Genomic DNA, 20063 nt, shown 5'->3' with positions numbered 1-20063 from the left:
TTCCACCTAAAATAAAAAACATGAAAAACCGTTGGGTCAAGGGTCCCCACAAAGGGTGTGAAAATCCAAAATTAGACACAAAATGGTGTAAATTATAAATTTCAATTAAAAAAGTATATATTAAAAAGTTTAGATACGACACCTTACGAAGTTTACTATTCACCTGAAAAATAGTGTAAAATGGGTGATATTAAAATTACAATTCAACAGGGATATATCGAAAATTGATTTTATTTACTTACTAGAAACATAATGAAATACCGCTTGAAAAAGGCTCCCCATAGTGGATATAAGAGTTCAAAATTGGACAAAAATGAGATGTATTATGCATTTCAATGAAACAGGACAGGTGGATATCAAATATTCGAGGCTCTTTTAATGTGTTATACGATACTTTCGGAAATTATCCAGTTTTTATCTAAAGCAAAAACATAAAAATCCATTGGAAGAAGGGTCCATATAACAGGTGTAAATTAGAGAGCTGCAAAATGAAAATATTAACCTCCAACTCCTTCCAACTCCAGGGCAATACACAACAATGACTCCAATTCCTCCCAATGCCATAATCAAAAGTTTGAACTCCGCAGAAATTTAAAACTCCTTCCAACTCCTTCCATGAAAATTAAAATTTCTTAAACTCCTCCCAACTCCTTCCATGAAAATTAAAATTTCTTAAACTCCTTCTAACTTCGTCCATTAAAATCTTTCTAGTTTCTAGTCTTTGGAAGATTTCTTTACTCTTTAGAATTGGAAAAATAGAAACTCAAGTAAAACGTGTAGCTCATTAGTTTTCTTTCAAATTTGGCCTGAGATTGATATCACGAGTGCTTATAAATTATGATTTTTAAATAAGGAATAATATTTACTCATAAAATTCTTCTAGACATTAAAACTTAAGATTTGGGGGAAAAAGGCGCTACGCGTTTTCGTTGAGTCACATTCTACGTTTAGTTTCTTAAATTAGCTATTTAATTAAAATCGGACTGATTCGCTTCACAAATGCTATTTTGAAGGACAAGGCCACGAACTTTACGAATCAAGAAATACTAACATTAGAGTCAATTCTGTTATTAGTTGTGCCTGCCAATATGCCTACTGCCTTACTTTATGCCTCAAAGCTAGAAAGGAGACAATTGTCAATGGGTTAAAGAGAAAAGGAAAGCGCCCTCGGCCCCATTGTGTGAGAGACTCACTGAGGGGACGTGTCACGTGGGGTTACGGGTGAAAAAATAATTTCGTACTAAGCTTCTGAAAACAAACAACGTTAAAGTCCGCTTTTAAATTGGAGCAATACCACTAACCAGACTTAAGTTTTCCAAGCTAGAAAGGAGACTCTTGTTAATGGGTTTAAGAGAAAAGGAACGCGCCCGCGGCCCCATTGTGTGAGAGACACACTGATGGGACGTGTCACGGTGCGTTACGGGTAATAAAAGAATTCCGTACGAAGCTTCTGAAGACAAACAACGCTAAAGTCCGCTTTTAAATTGGAGCCCTACCACTTACCAGACTTAAGTATTCCAACTCCGTAGATTTCCCTGTTTTAAGATAATTTTCCATTGCCTCCCAACTCCGCAATTATAATTATCATTATTCCCATTGCCTCCCAACTCCGCACACGAAAACTTCCACTGCCACCCAACTCCAATTTTATCTCAGAAAAAAATTTCCAACTCCTGGAGTTCCCATCGCTTAAACGCGGAACCCAGCGGGTTTCGGAGTTCTTCCACGGAGTTGCAGCTCTCTAGTGTAAATAGTCAAAATTAGACACAATACTGGATTTTATTAGCATTTCATTTAAACAGGTTTACATCAAAAATTGTAATCATTTTTCGTGCGTTTGGTTGAGGAAGTTTTTTAATATTCATTAAAAGAAAAAAGACGAAAAATCGCCATCTCGGGTATGAAAATTTCACAGTTAAACTCAAGATGAATCATAAATTCTTCAAATTTTCCTTTAAAGCAAAGAAAGTGAAAAATAGTTGGTACAAACGTATTATAGGTGTAATAAGTCAAATGAAACACAAAATAAAATTTACTCTCAATATCAACTAAACAGGCTTTATCAAATTAATGATTATTTTTAAGTGCAAAAATAAAAAAAATGAAAAACCATTGGAACACTTTGCAGTAAACAATGAGCATTGAAAATATTTTGATAAAAGAGGAAGTTATTAAAAACCCTATTCTAAGTTTAATTGACGATGCCATTCGTAAATATATCCTTCTAACCTTTGTCATTCTTTAGAGTGTATTAGACTATAAAAATTGAAATACAGTATATTATACAAAAACGAGTTTTTCTTCGCAGTGCTTATAAACTTCACATATAGACAATCCTTGGCCACAGTTTTTGAAACTCACAAAGGCCCAGAAATTGGAAATTATTACATGTATTACAATTTGAATTTCATTTTTATCAATAAGAGAAATTTGGTTTTAATTGAGGAGTTCAAACATTTCCTATGATTCGAAATTTTACAACAAAAACGTCTAACTCGCAAACTATTATCCACCTCGTAATGTTAAGCTCCATAGAGATTAACATAACGATTTCGAATTCAGTATAAATAGAAAATATTCAAATACTTTTACTACGTGCTAGAACCTATTTTATTGTGGATATGCGTAAAAAACCTTTCTTTTAAAAAATTGTTCTGGAAAGATTTAATTCTTGATTAGAATATCGAACCAAATTTTTTCCACCCAACCCATTAAGCTATATTATATAATATCCAGAAAAATGCTGTGAGTTGCCTAATTTTGACATTTTTGGCTATAGAAAAATTCAAAATATTAATGCGGGAGTGAAAAGGGATTCAGGCTGGAATGATATTTCTCTTTGGATGAGAAAAATTTCCAATTTTTAGCTTCCACAATTCATTTTTTCTCCAGCGCGCGTTACGGTGAGCAAACAAGACGAGTTTATAGCCCTTCCGCCCCCCCCCCGTCCCGACCTTCTGGGGTGAGACTGAAGCTCGTTTATGTTTCTCTCGGCCTAAGCGCGACGTTTTAAAAATATCTTCCGCAGACCGATTTAAAAAGGGGGGTTGAGCAGGCAGAGCGTACTCGTTCCCGCTGACGTAGTACCCCCTTTCTCACCGGATCTATCTCTCTATCAGTCTACTGAGGATAGCGGCCCCTTTGACGCCCCTTGTTAAGTACCGTAGCATTGGCTTTATGCATTTTTTGATTGTCATTAAATTATCTGAAACTTATTATAATTCTAGGACAGTGGTACCTCTCTTACATAAGACTTCATACAGCCTTTAATGATTAATGAGGTGTTCTTTGATTGGTTTTAAACTTTTTCGTATTATTTTTACTGTTTTGAAACAATCTATAGAACAACAACCCGGACTCACAATATGTGGTTAAAATTTTGAAGAGATCCATCTAATAGTTTATTTTATAATAAGTCAATTTGCTAAGGGTGGTTTTCATTAACATAAAATTAATCAGCCTTTTTGGAAAAAAACTCGAAACTTCCCATTGAAATATCATGGGATTTTTTATTTAAAAAAAGCCAAATTCTGGACCGTATATTCCAAAAATTATAAATTCCTTAGGATTCAAAACTTTTTTAAATAAACATAAGATCTTTATATTAGGTCCTTTTCTACTTTTCATTCAGAAACTTTTATGTTAAGTATATTTAGCTTTAATTTTCAAAAATACCTCGATTTACGATTTTATCAATGATGCCCTGTTTTATTAGAAATTGATAGCACGTTCGAAACTCGCATTTTTTAGCGTTTAGTGGTTGAAAACAAATTTGAGTAATTCTATCTAAAGTATTATGGATGAAATGCTCTATAGAAAGTTAAGTAAGCTTGAATCCAAGCGCTGTCTGTTCGCGAGTCGATAACCTCGGTTGAAATCTAATTAATTTTCTTTAACAATACAGCTCTGGCATTAAACAAAGGAGTAACATTGATTTCTTACTGTTTAAGACAAACAACGAAATTCTGATCATAGGGGACACGAACTGTAACCTCAAAGCCACCACGCTATCGGCAAAGGCAAGACTACCTCTCAAGACACTGAGGAATTTCATACAAATGATAATGTTGTATATTTGGAACTGAACTGATTTGAACTATGTAGAATAACATGTGAACTCTGCCCTAACTAGAACTGTATATAATGAAACCCGACTATGATTACCGACACTCATGAGTACGCTTTTAACCATGTAACAACGACTTGTAACTTAACGAATAAAGTAACTCTTAAGTTAGAATTACATCGTGCAGATTAATCTACGAAACACAACATGGTGTCAGAAGTTAAAAGTTAAATAGTTCTACGGATACTGGTTTGCTGTTCTCTACGCCGAGGCTTAGAACATTTTCGTGGCATTTGGGACGCCATGGCTGCGCCGCACAACTTAATTGCGACAACCTCTTTTCAAGTCACTCCGCCGGAGTCTTTTTCATTTGGATGTCCCAACGAATGGCCTGCTTGGAAGAGGCGGTTTGAACGCTTTCGCAAAGCCTCTGGACTAAGCTCTAAAGATGAAGACGAGCAAGTCAATGCACTTATCTATATTATGGGTGATAAAGCTGATGATATTTTTCATTCCTTTGGACTTTCGGCTACTGACGAGAAGAACTATGGTACAGTCTTAGCCAAATTCGAAAACCATTTCATCATACGTCGTAACGTAATCTATGAACGAGCCAAGTTTAATACACGTACCCAGAAGGAAGGCGAACAAGCAGATGAATTCATCACTGCAGTATACGCAGCCGCTGAACACTGTCAATACGGCGCTCTCAAGGAGGAACTCATTCGTGACCGAATAGTGGTTGGCATTCGAAACAAGGCTTTATCCGAGCGTCTACAAGACGACGAGAAACTTACACTCGAACAAGCCATTCAGAGAGTACGCAGTGCCGAAGACCGACAACGGGAGCAAATGGAACTAGGAGACACTGCCCCGCAAACACATCAATTAGACTACGTGGCCAATCAGTCCCGGAAACCAGCCCAGTACCGTAGCCGAGGTCGTCAAAGGAGATCAGACTTCACCAAGCATGGGGTATTCAGCGCTTATCATCCCAGTCCGAATAGATGTCATTCTTGTGGTAGTAGACGTCCCCATCAGCGAGAAAAATGCCCGGCCATGAACGCCACATGTTTTAAATGCGAAAAATCTGGACATTTCGCTTCAGTTTGCCGGAGCTCCCCTACTTACCAGGAAGGCGAAATCGAAGCCGGAGACACGCTGTTTTTGGGATCTATCACGAGCTCGTTGGCAGATTCAGGACACGATGCTTATCTTAATTCGACCACGTCACACCTACCACCAACGGTCTCTCCTCGCAAATGGATGATAGAACTTCGTGTCAACCGGGTACCAGTTGTCTTTAAAATCGACACCGGTGCGGATGTCAGCGCCATTTCCCTGCAATCGTATGAAGCTAACATGACGCACCTGCCTCTGCTTCCGTCCGACCGACGTCTCTTCGGCCCAGGAAGAATCCAGTTAAAGGTACCCGGCAGACTGAAGGTCACGCTTGCCTACAAACACACGAAAGTCGAAACCTATCTGTACGTCATCGAAAATCTACAGACGCCCCTATTGGGTCTCACGGATAGTCAGGCCCTATCCGTGATCAAGGTACTTGAAGCCGTCTCGTCAGAGTTACCTATGGATAGCTCACCCGTCAATCCACTTAAAGAATTTCCTGCACTCTTCAATGGTTTGGGTAAAATGAAAACCGAATATACCATCAGTTTGACCCAAGATGCTGTTCCATATGCTTTAACGACTCCACGGCGGATCCCAATTCCTCTCATGAGACAAGTAAAGACAGAGTTGGATCACATGATCGAGCGTGGCGTTATATCAAAAGTGGAAGGACCAACAGATTGGTGTGCGCCTATGGTCATTGTAAGGAAAAAGACTTCACCTGTAGCCTATGGATCGAAAGCAACTGCCGAAAACGTTAAAGAACCCGCTATCCGCATTTGCGTGGACTTCACCAACCTGAATAAATTCATTCGCCGCGAAATTTTTCAACTGCCCGCCGTGGATCACATATTTGGCCAAATCGCAGGTGCTACGGTATTTTCTAAACTGGATGCGAACTGCGGATACTGGCAAGTACCCTTGGATCGCCAATCTGCAATTCTGACTACATTCATCACACCATTCGGGAGATTCTATTTTAATCGTCTTCCGTTTGGGCTGAGTTCCGAGTCCGAACACTTTCAACGTCAGATCTACGCCATCCTCGAAGGAATACCGGGTAACGTCAACCTGCAGGACGATGTCCTGGCATTTGGAAAAACCCGCGAGGACCACAACCGCTCCTTACGGCAGACGCTGCGCCTTCTACAGGAGGCAGGGGTCACATTGAACATTAACAAATGCGAATTTGCCGTGACACGAATAAAGTTCGTGGGTCACATGATCGACAAAACCGGTTAGAGAGCTGCAAAATGAAAATATTAACCTCCAACTCCTTCCAACTCCAGGGCAATACACAACAATGACTCCAATTCCTCCCAATGCCATAATCAAAAGTTTGAACTCCGCAGAACTCCGCAAAGCGAAATTTAAAACTCCTTCCAACTCCTTCCATGAAAATTAAAATTTCTTAAACTCCTCCCAACTCCTTCCATGAAAATTAAAATTTCTTAAACTCCTTCTAACTTCGTCCATTAAAATCTTTCTAGTTTCTAGTCTTTGGAAGATTTCTTTACTCTTTAGAATTGGAAAAATAGAAACTCAAGTAAAACGTGTAGCTCATTAGTTTTCTTTCAAATTTGGCCTGAGATTGATATCACGAGTGCTTATAAATTATGATTTTTAAATAAGGAATAATATTTACTCATAAAATTCTTCTAGACATTAAAACTTAAGATTTGGGGGAAAAAGGCGCTACGCGTTTTCGTTGAGTCACATTCTACGTTTAGTTTCTTAAATTAGCTATTTAATTAAAATCGGACTGATTCGCTTCACAAATGCTATTTTGAAGGACAAGGCCACGAACTTTACGAATCAAGAAATACTAACATTAGAGTCAATTCTGTTATTAGTTGTGCCTGCCAATATGCCTACTGCCTTACTTTATGCCTCAAAGCTAGAAAGGAGACAATTGTCAATGGGTTAAAGAGAAAAGGAAAGCGCCCTCGGCCCCATTGTGTGAGAGACTCACTGAGGGGACGTGTCACGTGGGGTTACGGGTGAAAAAATAATTTCGTACTAAGCTTCTGAAAACAAACAACGTTAAAGTCCGCTTTTAAATTGGAGCAATACCACTAACCAGACTTAAGTTTTCCAAGCTAGAAAGGAGACTCTTGTTAATGGGTTTAAGAGAAAAGGAACGCGCCCGCGGCCCCATTGTGTGAGAGACACACTGATGGGACGTGTCACGGTGCGTTACGGGTAATAAAAGAATTCCGTACGAAGCTTCTGAAGACAAACAACGCTAAAGTCCGCTTTTAAATTGGAGCCCTACCACTTACCAGACTTAAGTATTCCAACTCCGTAGACTTCCCTGTTTTAAGATAATTTTCCATTGCCTCCCAACTCCGCAATTATAATTATCATTATTCCCATTGCCTCCCAACTCCGCACACGAAAACTTCCACTGCCACCCAACTCCAATTTTATCTCAGAAAAAAATTTCCAACTCCTGGAGTTCCCATCGCTTAAACGCGGAACCCAGCGGGTTTCGGAGTTCTTCCACGGAGTTGCAGCTCTCTAAAACCGGTATTAGTCCTGATCCGGATAAAGTCAGGGCCATCACGAATTTCAAACAACCTCAAAATGTACCGGAACTCCGAAGATTCCTTGGAATGAGGAACTACCTAGGGAAGTTCATTCCCCGTATGTCAGATGTCATACGCCCATTGAATGCACTACTGAGTAATAAGAATCAATGGATATGGTCGTCCTCTCATCAGACAGCCTTTTCGGAGATAAAAACCATCCTGTCAACGATGCCAATTCTTGCCCCGTACGATCCCATGAAAAAGACCATCTTATCTGCAGATGCCTCATCTTTTGGAATTGGTGCCGTCCTACAACAACAACAGCAGGATGGCAGTCTAAGAGTCGTTGCATATGGATCTAGAACACTAAGCGCTGCAGAACAGAAATATGCCCAGATTGAGAAAGAAGCACTGGCTATGACATGGGCATGTCAACGTTTAGAAGACTACGAAGTAGGGATTAAAATCTCCATTGAGACCGACCATAAACCATTGGTCACGATAATGCAAACCAAACCACTCGATGAGTTGTCTCCTCGTCTACAGCGCTTTCGCATTCGCCTGATGCGCTACGATTATATTGTTCAGTACGTTCCTGGTAAACAACTCATCGTGGCCGCTACGCTATCTCTAGGACCTCTACCTGAATTCGACACAAACGAGTTGGAAATGGATGCCGCAGCCCATGTACAGCTGATAACGTCAAGCATGCCAATATCAGATATCCGCTTGGCAGAGCTATGGGAGGCGCAAGCAAATGACAACACTTGCCAGCAAATTCGTTCTCTGGTCGAAAACGGGTGGCCAAAATCGGCGACTAACATGGACCGTGGCCTCGTTAAATACTATCCACATCGTGATGACATCACTAGTCAACATGGAATTCTCATGAAAGGACCGAGAATCATCATCCCAGAAATCCTTCGGCCGGACACGTTAGAAAGGATACATCATGGCCATCAAGGGATTGCCAAGTGTAGAGCTCGGGCCCGGTCGGCAGTATGGTGGCCTGGAATATCTAGGGACATCGAGGAAAAACTCCAGAACTGCACTACGTGCATCAAAGAAGCTAGTAACATGCGTGAGCCGCTGATTCCATGCGAGTTCCCTGATCGGCCATGGAAAAACCTCGCTTCGGATTTATTTTTCCACCAAGGCAAATGGTACCTCCTCGTGACCGATGCATACTCAAGATTTTTCGAGATACGCGTGCTGAGAGACCTCACGGCCAAAACTACCATTGCCAACTTGAAAAATATCTTTGCCACTCATGGGATACCGGAGATAGTCAGAAGCGATAATGGTCCTCAGATTCGGTCCGAATTCCAGCAGTTTGCCAAGTCATATGGCTTTAGGCACGTAACGTCAAGTCCCAGATTCGCCCAGAGCAACGGGTGCGCGGAGGCGGCCGTTAAAATTGCAAAGCGACTACTAAAGAAGAACGACGATCCCGCGTTAGCGCTATTGTCCTATCGTTCTACTCCACTGTTAAACGGATATTCGCCCGCAGAACTACTTATGGGACGGAAACTCAGGACCACAGTACTCATTCCAGAAGCTCAATTACGACCGTGCATTCCTCTAAAAGCTTTGGTTAAACAACGCGAAGATCATTATCGACAGAAGCAAAAGGAAAATTACGATCGACGTCATCGCGCTAGAACATTGCCGACATTTCAAGATGGAGATAAGGTCTGGATAACCGACTTGAGGACCGAAGGTGTCATTAAGAAGACGTCAGGGGAACCTAGATCCTACATAGTCGCTACCCCTTTAGGGGTGGTACGGAAAAATCGCTATCACTTAACTTCGATGCCTTCAAACGCCGATAAAACGTACGCAAGTACTGCTCTAGCCCTACCATTGCCGCCGACGAACGTTCCAGCCCTACCATTGCCGCCGACGAACGTTCCAGCCCTACCATTGCCGCCGACGAACGTTCGAGCCCTACCATTGCCGCCGACGAACGTTCCAGCCCTACCATTGCCGCCGACGAACGTTCCAGCCCTACCATTGCCGCCGACGAACGTTCCAGCCCTACCATTGCCGCCGACGAACGTTCCAGCCCTACCATTGCCGCCGACGAACGTTCCAGCCCTACCATTGCCGCCGACGAACGTTCCAGCCCTACCATTGCCGCCGACGAACGTTCCAGCCCTACCATTGCCGCCGACGAACGTTCCAGCCCTACCATCGCCGCCGTTCACTGTTCCAGCCCTACCATCGCCGCCGTTCACTGTTCCAGCCCTACCATCGCCGCCGTTCACTGTTCCAGCCCTACCATCGCCGCCGTTCACTGTTCTAGCACTACCGACTACTGTTTTAGGACTTCCATCGCAGCCGACCACTGTTCCAGCATCAGGCCCAGTGTCACCAATCATTCCGGTATCAATTGCGCTGCCACCCGCCTTTCCTTCATCTGCAACCAAACACAAAAGCAGTCCAGACAAGCGAAGTAGATTCCAGTCCACCAATCACAATCAGGGCCAAGCCGACAGAACACGATGTGGACGTCCAGTTAAAAAGATTCAGAAACTTAATTTGTAAAACTAGATTCTCTTAAAAAAAAAAGTGCTGGGAGAAAGATGTTGTATATTTGGAACTGAACTGATTTGAACTATGTAGAATAACATGTGAACTCTGCCCTAACTAGAACTGTATATAATGAAACCCGACTATGTTTACCGACACTCATGAGTACGCTTTTAACCATGTAACAACGACTCGTAACTTAACGAATAAAGTAACTCTTAAGTTAGAATTACATCGTGCAGATTAATCTACGAAACACAACAGATAACATCCCCGATCAGAATTACACTAAACTCAACAACTTTGATTGATCATATTTATGTAAATCACCCGGAACGAATCACAGAGGTGATAGTAAAGGCATGTGGAGCATCTGACCATGACCTAACATGGATCATAAGGAAGAAAATGAGTATAAAACTGCGTAAGAAAATTAACTCGAAATTCGTTCAAGAACTCCATACAAAATTAAACAAGGCTAAGGAATCCATTGACAGCCCAGAAAGGGGCCTACAGATGTTACAAAATGAAATAATTGACCACCTGGACAAGCATGCTCCGCTAAGAGAAAAATATGTATCTACTAAAAGCGCCCCGTGGCTAACCTCAAATATAAAACATCATATTCACATAAAAGACAAATTCAAGACAAAGACAAGAACAGTAAACCATGCTCATAAGCAAAAATTACCAAAATATGTACAGGAAACAGACAAACTTGGTCAACGCTCTTATCCATAAAGAGAAGACAAGATACTTTAAAATTAATATTGGAATCGGCAGTAATGAAACGACCAATATTTGGAAAACCATTAAGCCATACCTCAAGCAAAAGAATACCAAACCTATAACGGAGATGGAATACAAGGCCAATAAAAACAAAGACCCAGAAACTGTAGCAAACATGTTTAACGAATGCTTTGTGAACATAGCAGGGGAACTGCTAAACATGAAGAGTGTATCAAGACGATAGTTAAAGCGCTAAAATTTGACTCACTTACAGCTGCCAGCGCAAAAGCTAATATTACATCTCTGCAACATAATTAGCACCTAGAAGTGCTGAAATTCATGTACAGAATAAAAATTAGTTATTACCCTGACTTTATTCAAGGATGGTTTCAAACAACAAATAATAACCTTAAAAACTCGTGGCACAACAAATAACTTCCATACGGAAAACTTCTCCAGATATAGAAATAAAAGCTTCAGGCATTATTGTATAGAGCTCGGGAATAGACTCCCAATGGACATCAAACAAAAACAATCTTATAAAATTGTTATAGATAAGATAAACAATTATTTGAACAATCTTACAAGTCTTGAGTAATAGCAGAAAAATTAGAGCTTTTCTCTTTTTAATTTTTAATTTTAAAATCTTAACTTAATCGCAAGAAACTTTTGTAAATAACAAAATCCTTAAAGGTATATCCTAAATAAAAGCCTATTATTATTATTTTTATCATTAAACTAGATTACCGATTAAAGGAAGTTAAGCTAGATTACCGATGGCGGGTAATTAAGCTAGATTGCCGATTCGTAATAATTTCCTGTTAGTGTTTAAATTTCACTAACCACTTCTGCTATGAGGATCCTTTTTCCTACGTTTTGTATTATTTTTCAAATTGATGAATAATAGTAAACTTCGAAGGTTGTCGTGTGTCTAAAATTATTCAAAAAACCTTTGTAATTGAAATTTATAATTCACACCATTTTCCGTCTAATTTTGTATTTTTAAATCCTTAACGGGGACCTTTGATCCAACGGTTTTTCATGTTTTTTACTTTAGGTGAAAATAATGCGAATTTTCAAGATATCATATAACGAAGTAGAAATAGCTTCGTGTTTATGATGTCTTCCTGTTTAATTGAAATTTGTAATAAATAACATTTTGTGTTAAAATTTGAATTACTACATCCGCTAAGGGGACCCCATTCCCAACGTTTTTTACTATCTTTCATATAGATGAATAAAAGTTAACTTCGAAGGTTGTCGTGTATAAAATTATTTAAAAAAAAACCTTTTACTTGAAATTTATAATTTACACCATTTTGTGTCTAATTTTGGATTTTTAAATCCTTTACGGGGACCTTTGAGTCAAAGGTTTTTCATCTTTTTTGCTTTTGATTAAAATAATGCGATTTAATTAGATATCGTATAACGAAGTAGAAATATCTTCGTGTTTTTATGTCTTTCTGTGAAATAAAAATTTGTTACATAACACATTTGTCTTTAAATTTGAATTACTACATCCGCTATGGGAACCCCATTCCCAACGTTTTTTATTATCTTTCATATGGATGAATAAAAGTTAACTTCGAGGGTTGTCGTGTATAAAATTATTTAAAAAAAAACCTTTTTCTTGAAATTTATCATTTACACCATTTTGTGTCTAATTTTTGATTTTCAAAGCCTTTACGGGGACCTTTGAGACAACGGTTTTTCATCTCTTTTGCTTTTGGTGAAAATAATGCCATTTATCTAGGTATCGTATAACAAAGTAGAAATATCTTCGTGGTTTTGATATCTTTCTGTTAAATTGAAATTTGTTATAAATCACATTTTGTGTTTAAATTTGAATTACTACATCCGCTATGGGGACCCTGATCTTAACGTTGTATTATTATTTTTCATATAAATGAATAATAGTAAACTTCGTAAGTTGTATCTAAAATTGTTTAAAAAAACCTTTATAAATAAAATTTATAATTTACACCATTTTGTGTCTAATTTTGGATTTTTAAGTCCTTTACGGGGACCTTTGAGCCAACGGTTTTTCATGTATTTTGATTTTGGTGAAAATAATGCCATTTAATTAGATATCGCATAACGAAGTAGTAATATCTTCGTGTTTTTGATGTCTTTCTGTTAAATTGAAATTTTTTATAAATGACATTTTGTGTTTAAATTTGAATTACTACATTCGCTATGGGGACCCTATTCCCAACGTTTTTTTTTTAACTAAACTTTTAAATATATTAAAAATAAGGCATTGTGTAGTACACTTCAAGTTACCTATTAAGTATTCAGATATTGATTTCTTAGCTCCGTTATGGACTTTAAGAACCTCTCAGTTTTCGTATATTCCGACGTAATGGAAATTAGTAATCTATAGGTGTGTATATATATATATATAATATACTTTAGAGGCGTTATGCTGTCTTATCTTAGAGGCCTACATAAACTTAAATATTGCCTACACCTTATAATTTTATTCATACTATTATTATCATTTGATATTCAAAGTTCTTACATTTTTATTTTGTCGCCATCTATGATGTCGAAAAAATATTACGGAGACATAAAAGACATAAAAACGGAAGATTAGCTCCGCCTTCGTCGTCAGCTCCGCCTTCGTCGTCGTCTCGCCTTCGCTCTCTTTAAACTACTCCAGAGCAATGAGATAGAATATATATATGAAACCTAGAGTCACAACGTGAGATCTCGAGATCGACGTTTCGCAATACACCTTTTATCGAGCATGAATCTTTATCAAATACGGGTGGCGCCACCCTAAGAACTTTTTTATTAACGTCTGCTGCTATAATCTGTGTAACAAGCTGTCAAGATAGTTTTTAAACGTGTTAAATAAAATACGCATACGCGAGTATTTGAATTGTAACTCTATCTATCTCATAGAGATCTAACTCATTGCTCCAGAGCCGCATTGTAGCCGTAACAGGCTGAGAAATAAGGATTTTTTTTGCTGAGCGCGTGATCGAGTTGGCTTCGTTTGATTTTTGCACATAACGACTTCTAAAGCCTTCCGTTAACGGTAATCAAACTTAATTTTCAGTGATTTAAACTATTTTTCGTGTTATCGCCGTCTTTTGGTTTTATCTACTGGCAGCGTTTTGCCATAGGTCTTGGAAAAGCTCGTATTGTTTGTTCCTCGGGACTCATGACGGGGCTTTTCTATAACTGTGTTTGAGACCTTACTAAAAATACCTCCACTATCATGTTTTCGCTGTTATTCTTTGAATTTCGGTAATTAAACGTGCGGACTCGACATTTTTTGTTGCTCACTGCATTCCGCTAACGGTGTTTAATTTTTTAATTCGGTTTCATCGTTATTTGGCTCATTTTCGCCGAAAGTGACGCTGTAACGCCGACGTGGATATTGCCTAGTCCTTGTCTCAGACCGTCCTAAAAAGTTTAAAATTCATTATGCCGTCTGCTAAACACTATGATCTCATTTAAATTGTGCGGAAACGTGTTTTAAACTAATATGGGTCATTCCAAGGACACGTGTCTTTTGTGTGACCTCTTTATGTTCGGCTCCCTGTCATTGTAGCCGTAACAGGCTGAGAAATAAGGATTTTTTGGGGTTTGTTGTATCTCGGCTTTTGTTGAGGAGATATTCTTTATACGATTTCAATATTAATTAGCAATGTTACTGTATATAAGTAAGGCATTAATTATACAGTGCCTAAATATAGTTTTTGTAATAATTATCCTTTGCTATTAAATCAATATGGAGTTCATTATACATTGCTAAAATACATTAGAAAGCGCGACAAAATTGTAAGGGTTTACTTGTAACCTCTTGTTATTAATACAGTAATACTGGCAACACATGTGCCTTTCCATAGTCGTTTTATATAAGAGCTAGTTAAGATAGCAAGTATTCATGTGCTTATCTTCTCAAAATAAAGAAAACGGTGCGTTTGTGCTTAATTTTTATGATCATTGTTAAAATACCGCTTTTATGGGGCCTTAACTCATACCGGAAGTAGTAGTGTGTGCTTTCTAGTTCTTGCGAGGACCGATAAGGGGGCGCTATTATCAGTCCGTGTGTGACACAAAATCGGCAATGTGTAATTTACCGCCTTTGTGGGGACCACCTTAAAAACTAATTTTAAGCAATTAAAATCAAAAAATAATTAATTTGAGCATATGTTTTTTTTGGGTTTAATGGAGACCGGGGTGTGCGTCCCCATAAGTGACTTAGGTCCCCACAGGATTGTTGTGTTTTCTCGTCGCGGTCCTCATAAGTATAGTAATGCAAACGCCGACAGACACACACGATCGTTACAGAACCTCTCCCTGACATACGTCACTCGGAGAGGTAAAAACATCTAGTGAATTTACGTTGGGAACAAGCGAATTATACAATTCTGAGAGAGCGATAGCTCTCTTAGATAAGACCTCATACCGACTTTAATGTATAAGGATGGTTTTTTGATTGGTTATAACTTTTTTTGTATCGTATTAACTGCTTTGAAAAAATTCCACAGAACTACAATTCGGGCCCTCAATATGTGGTTAAAATTTCAAGAAGATCCACCCATTAGTTTATTGTATAAAAAATAAAGTTGCTAAGGGTGGTTTTCATTTCCATAAATTAATCAGCCCTTTTGGTGAAAAAGTTAAATTTTCCCATAGAAATAACATGGAGTTTTTTTCAAATTTAGCCATTTTGTCGCCACCCTTTTGAAATGAAATATTCGTTTGTTACGTTTGGGAACGGTTTTATATCAAAATTTAAACCTTTTTCTAGGACCATTTTTAAGGTTTTTGAGAAAAATTAATTTTAAGTATGTTTAATTTTAAATTTTAAAAACTACCCCAATCTGCGATATTTTAGCATGGATACGCTGTTTTATTGGTAAATATCAGCGCGACCAATATTGGCCTTTTTTTACGTATAGTTGCGTCATAATAATCCGATTGTTTTTTCTTAATGCCTTTTGGTTGAAATGGCCTATCGATAGTGTGATAAGACTGCTTTAATATTGCCGCCGTGATAAATACCCCGTTTGTGGCCGCCATTTTTTTTAAGGGGAAAAAAATTTGAGAGTGGGTCCTTTTTCGTTGCCATTTTCATATTTTTTGAGGATTTGCTCATGGATGGATTTTAAATATAATATAAAGTAGGTTTCAAGCTTTAATATAAGCCTAATTTCATAATTTTCCACCTTTTTATTGTCCCACAATCTATTTCTAAACTTGGCACTTTTTTTAAGGCGGTGAAATTGCGCTAAGCCTTGGCTTACCATTAATTTTTGCCTTTTAAAAAAATGTTTACCTCTCGTTGCCCGTTACTTCGCCTTCTCGTATCGTCGTACTTAAGTTTAGACTTTGAAAGTAGTGCTTTGTTTTCTTAAATATTACTTCATTGTATAAAATTTCAATATTATAATTGCGTAAAACGAATTCAATGTTGTTTGTTGAGGGGACGCGCCTTGCATTTGAATTTCGTTCTCTCCCTTTAATGGGCCGGAGAATTTTTCTTTACCGCCGTCTTTCGGTCGCTTTAGCCCTGAAAACAGCTGTAGTGAGAAATTTTATTTACTAAAATCGCTCTCTCAGATATGACTTCATACTGCTCTTAATGTATAAGGAGGGTTTTTTGTTTTAAATGTATGCGCTCAGTGTGTTGTTGTGTTTGCATTTTAATGCTTCTAATCGTTGTGCGCGTCGAGGTTTAGGAATCCAACGTGTGTTACGAAATGAAAATCAAGGGTGGATACTAGTATGATTTAGGCTTTAAAAGGAATTTGACGGCGACATGCAGTCAAGCAAAACGGTATTAGGCCTTGCATATGAAAATTTAAACCTTTTTCTAGGACCATTTTTAAGGATTTTGAGAAAAATTAAGTTTAAGTGCTAAATTTCATGTCTTTTTGCAAACTCTACGCATAAGGGTTTGTTAACAGGTTTCTAAACTGGTGTCACCGGCCAATGATAACAAATACGTACATCATTTTGTTCGTTGAAATTGCTGGTAAATTAATCGATAGATCACACGATCACTAAACCCTGTCAACAAACCAATTAATATTTTTTATTCAGACTCTTCCAATCATTTTTGTTGGGTAACTATTAAATTTTTTATTATTTTTTTAGTGCTTATTTTTAGTTACCTAAGAAAAAATTAAACGATGACCAGTTTATTTATATAATGATTATTTTAACATTGCCCAAGAAAACAATAAGCAATAGCCTGTTTTTAATTATCACCAGGTGCCAATGATAACTGCTACGAAGATAAATTGTTTGTCAAATTGCTGGTAGAATAAATGATTGATTAAGTCGCACGATCACAAAACCGTGTCACCAAAAAAACCAGAGCTGTGCTAATTAACTGGCAACTAATTGAATTGGAATTAGCAATTGGACAATAATGACTTAATTAGCAATTAGGCATAGAGGCTAATTAAATCCCTTTACACACTGATAAACAAATAAACCCTGTCAACCCCACTCTTGGACTACGGGACCATCTAGTAACGTTTGTTTAATCGAAACCACACCATTTATTTGCTTTAAAATTCGACAAAGTTTCATTGAGTTATGAAGATTGAAGAAATTGATTAACGCGAGTTGATAAAGAAATTGTTTCATTTATTAATATTTGCTTACAGCAATTAATGATACATTCATATTGGTATAAATTGTTTATTTCTGTTAATAGGAGTTAAAGGGATAAGAAAATGTTTTTATGAAATATATTTGTAGCTTCAAACGGGTCAACCATTTTTTAGATAACTCGAAAACTAAATGGTTTTGAATCAAAAAGAATGGAATAAGGAAGGAAAAGTTAGTTTATTTTTTCAAAAGATAACAAAATGGTTGGGAAATCATTTCCTATGTTCAAGGGGTAATGAAATGACTGGTAAATCTTTTCTTCAGTTAAAGGGATAATATTTATTAAAATGGATTAATTAGAACGAACATTAATTTATTAAAATGGATCAAAAAGAATGGAATAATGATGGGAAAGTTAATTGAATTTTTTAAAAAATAACAACATGGCTGGGAAAATGAGTCTTCAATTCAAGGGATAAAGAAATAACTGGGAAACGTTTTCTTAAGTTCAAGGGATAAAATTTATTAAAATGGATTAATTAGAACGGTCCTTTAATTTATTAAATAGATGAATATTGATGGAAAAAATTATTTGGTTCAAGAGATAACCATTTTTAAGTCAAGGAATAACGTAATTGCGGGTCAAAAGTGTCTTAAGTTTAAAGCAAAGCGCGGGTCCAGTGGATCCCCTACAAGTTGACTTTCCTTACGAACTCCAGTTTTGGCTTGGAGAAGGCAGGAGGCATTTGTGGGCGGGATTTATAAGTGCCCATGTAAATCCCGCCCACTAGCCTTTGCCAAGCCAAAACGGGAGTACAGGAGGAAAGTCGCCTTGTAGGGGACCCGCTGGACCCGCGCTTTGCTTTAAGGTATTACAAAATGGCTGGGAAACCATTTCTCCCGTTCAAAGCATAAACAAATGATTGGGGTAACCATTTATTATTTTAAAGGAAATAAAACTTTTCTAAAATGGATTAATAAGAATGGAATATTAGTCCATTAAAACGAATTAAAAAGAATGCAATAATTTTGGATGAAATTAATTTATTTGGTTAAATGCTTTTTGACAAAAAAAATGAATGAAAATTAATATGGTGATGATGCTACAAAAAATATAAGAAAAAATATATTAATTATCTTCAATGAAAATTTTTAATTGAAACTCAAAAAAAGAATTGAGAATGCAAAAATATTTAAAACTTAGGCTTTCAAGATATTAATGAAAAAAAAAACCCCAATAGTAACTTCTTTTCCTGTGCCCCAATATAATAAAAGTGTTAACTTTTTTAAATGTGGTTTAATACTTACAAAATATTTACAGTGGTGTTTCCATATTGTTGGTTGGGATGGTGGTGTTTGGGGTGGTGATGGTTGTGGTGGTGCTAGGGGTGGTGGTGGTGGTGCTTGGGGTGGTGGTGGTTGTGGTTGTGCTTGGGGTGGTGGTGGTGGTAGTGGTGGTTGTGGTGGTGGTGGTGGTTGCATTACCTATCATGTAACCGTATATAAGACAACTATATATATGCTTGAGCCTTTAACACCTTTGGCTGGTTTGTGTACGATATACTTTTTTATAATTCATTTTGGTCTTACATGCAGAGTTTCTCAATCCTACAATTTCAGTTTAATATCCCATTTTCTTTAGATACTTTTATACCATAGAATATCTTTCTACCCCATTGCCAATATTAGAAAAAAATTACGCTATGAGAGCCATGGCGATAAAGGGCTCTAACTAAGATTGCTTGCATTAGGGCTACCTAGGGATAGCAGGGAACTTCACTGTCTTTTTTAAATTCAGTAGGGAGCTTTCAGATGGGATAGTAGTACGTCACACCCACCCAAGTCTTCTGGGAGCCATATTGGGTGGTCTCGGCTTCATTCCTGCTTTAAACCCTCCAATATGGCAGCGTAAATTATGTCACGAGACTCGGCTCCAACTGAAAGCTCTCTATAATATTTTATTAAATTTAAAACTAGTTTCCCTAAATGAGATTTTTAACGAAGTGCATAGAAGTTTTTAGGTAGCCCTGGGAAAAGCAATCGAAAATATTTAGTACCTCCGTTTTGCGGACATTCCCGCATTATGTGGCCGGCCTTCTTGCACTTGTAGCAAGTGCGGACCCATTGCCACCGTCCGCGACCGCCACCTCGTCCGCCGCCTCGTCCTCCGCCCCGTCCGCGACCGCCGCCCTGGCCGCCCCGTCCGCGACCGCCGCCCTGGCCGCCCCGTCCGCGACCGCCGCCGCCGCCGTAGAAGTAGGCATTAACGACTTTAATGTTTTTGCCTTCCATTACTAAGCCCAAACCGAAAAACAGAAATTTTATTGAATAGTTTACAATCAATTACTTTCTATCTAGTTTAAAGTTTGACAATAAATTTAAACATTATAACTTCAAATTTTATGACTTAGCTTCAAAACCCGTTAATTAATAATTTTAACTATTAAAAATTGTGTTTAAAACATACTTACGAGGTTGATAAACGGCTTGCTTTAACA

The 20063-nt window shown here is 37.9% G+C and overlaps 2 long non-coding RNA genes across 2 annotated transcripts; one reads left to right on the top strand and one right to left on the bottom strand.

Moving 5' to 3' along the window:
* The first annotated feature begins 13514 nt into the window (after positions 1–13514).
* Positions 13515–14743, top strand: LOC149584091 (uncharacterized). Its single transcript, XR_016380295.1, has 2 exons — positions 13515–14241; positions 14350–14743. It is a non-coding gene; the product is annotated as an uncharacterized LOC149584091 (long non-coding RNA).
* Positions 14744–18592: 3849 nt separating this feature from the next.
* On the bottom strand, positions 18593–19777 carry LOC149584090 (uncharacterized). The gene is made up of 2 exons (XR_016380286.1): positions 19623–19777; positions 18593–19050 (listed from the first exon to the last, which is right to left on the bottom strand). It is a non-coding gene; the product is annotated as an uncharacterized LOC149584090 (long non-coding RNA).
* Between the last annotated feature and the right edge of the window lie 286 nt (positions 19778–20063).

Source organism: Phalangium opilio, unplaced genomic scaffold, assembly GCF_054372755.1.
Source record: "Phalangium opilio isolate 3A_F unplaced genomic scaffold, DU_Popi_V2 ptg001170l_1, whole genome shotgun sequence".
NCBI lineage: Eukaryota > Metazoa > Arthropoda > Arachnida > Opiliones > Phalangiidae > Phalangium > Phalangium opilio.
The sequence above is the reverse complement of the archived record's forward strand: the minus strand, read 5'-3'. Positions and strand labels throughout refer to the sequence as shown.